The sequence below is a fragment of the Echinops telfairi genome, unplaced genomic scaffold (genome assembly GCF_000313985.2).
Source record: "Echinops telfairi isolate 266 unplaced genomic scaffold, ASM31398v2 ScPeMD7_2;HRSCAF=8, whole genome shotgun sequence".
Classification (NCBI taxonomy): Eukaryota; Metazoa; Chordata; class Mammalia; order Afrosoricida; family Tenrecidae; genus Echinops; species Echinops telfairi.
In genome coordinates this window covers 2,075,668-2,077,210 of record NW_022103898.1, presented here as the reverse complement: position 1 = coordinate 2,077,210, position 1,543 = coordinate 2,075,668, and positions in this window count along the sequence as shown.

Sequence of the window (1,543 nt, the reverse complement as noted above, 5' to 3'; positions counted from 1 at the left end):
TCAGGACTTCTCCGTCTGAAGGGGCTTGAAAACCAGGCCAGACTCCCTGCAGTCGGGCCCCTGCTCACTCACTGTGACCCGATAGGACAGGGTTGACGGGCCTCTGTGGGGTTCTGAGATTGTAAACCTCGGCAGGAGTAGACAGGCTCATCTTCACCCCCACCCAAGAGCAGCAGGGGGCTCCCAACAGCGGACCTTGTGGTGAGCAGCCCGATACATAACCACGAGGTCACCAGGGTTAGCTAATTTAAAAAACGTCTATGCTGTCCTCCTGTGACTGTCCTTGGGTGTCCAGGCTGTGAGGGGACATTCCCCTTTTGGGGAAACCTTCCCTCCAAGGCTTCTTGATGGGGATGGGGGCTGGAAATGCAGCGCTAACCCGCATGCTCTCAGTGGCCGACTGGGAGGTGGGAGGTTTGAGTCCAGGTAGGGGTGCCTTGTCATAAAGCCCTGGTGGCCTGTGTCCAGCTGTGACAGCTAGCCTCCATCTCATGGCCAAGCTGCCCAAGGGCCCCTCATGCCAGGGGAGGGTGTGCTGCGTGTGCCCCTCAGGGGCCAATTCTGCAGACCCGGTTGCCAGACCTTTTTTCTGTGGTGCGTCTGGGACACCCAGCTCCCAGTGGCCAGCTGAGCACGCCCCCCACTGGCTTCCTGTCACGGGTAGGACAGGAGGCTGGCTATTCTTCAGGGCCAGCTGCCCCTCAGTGAACCCCTGCAGAAGCTTGGGGGGACTCTGTTTGTCTGGGTAGACTAGAGAAACAAATTCATAGGCACTCACATTTGTATAAGAAAGAGTTTTATATACAAGAGCAATTGAATATTGAGAAAGCATCCCAGCCCAGCTCAGATCAAGTCCATAAGTCCGGTATTATCTCATTTGTCTGATGCCAATCTATAAAGTCCTCTTCAGACTCATGCAACACATGCAATGACACCAAATGCAGGAAGATCACCGGCCAGTGGGTGGGAAGTCTTGTGGATCCAGTGGCACTGGAAGCATCTCAGGGGTCTCCACGTGGCTTCTCCAGCTCCAGAGCTCTCCCTCTATCATTCTCTCCATCTGTCTTCTCACAGAATGTCTCCCAGGGAGTGAGAGAGAGTGTGTCTCCCACCTCCAAGGAGGAAATACAGGAGTTCCCAGAATCCTCAGGAGAAGGCCACGCCCACAGAGGCCTCATTGGCGATGACCTCATTGGCAGGCTAGACTCCACCCCTTTACTCTTAATCCTCTCAAATTGACAAGCGATTATGTTACTATCACAGGGACTCCCCCTCCCCCAGAATGTGTATGAAGGACCCCCCACCCACACCCCTACCTGCTGGGGCTAGCTTCAATGTCCAAAACTACTTGCTGGCCCCACGCTCAATGTAGGGTCCCCAGCCGTGCTAGGGTGCTGCTCCAGCTGTCCTGTGTGCTTTTGGAAACAGACAGCCTCATCTTTCTTCTGTGAGGGGGCTGGTGTGTTTGAACCACTGACCTTCCAGTTAGCACCAAGTATGACCAGCTGGGCAATGGGGCACTTCCTCCCAGGGCCTGGCCTTT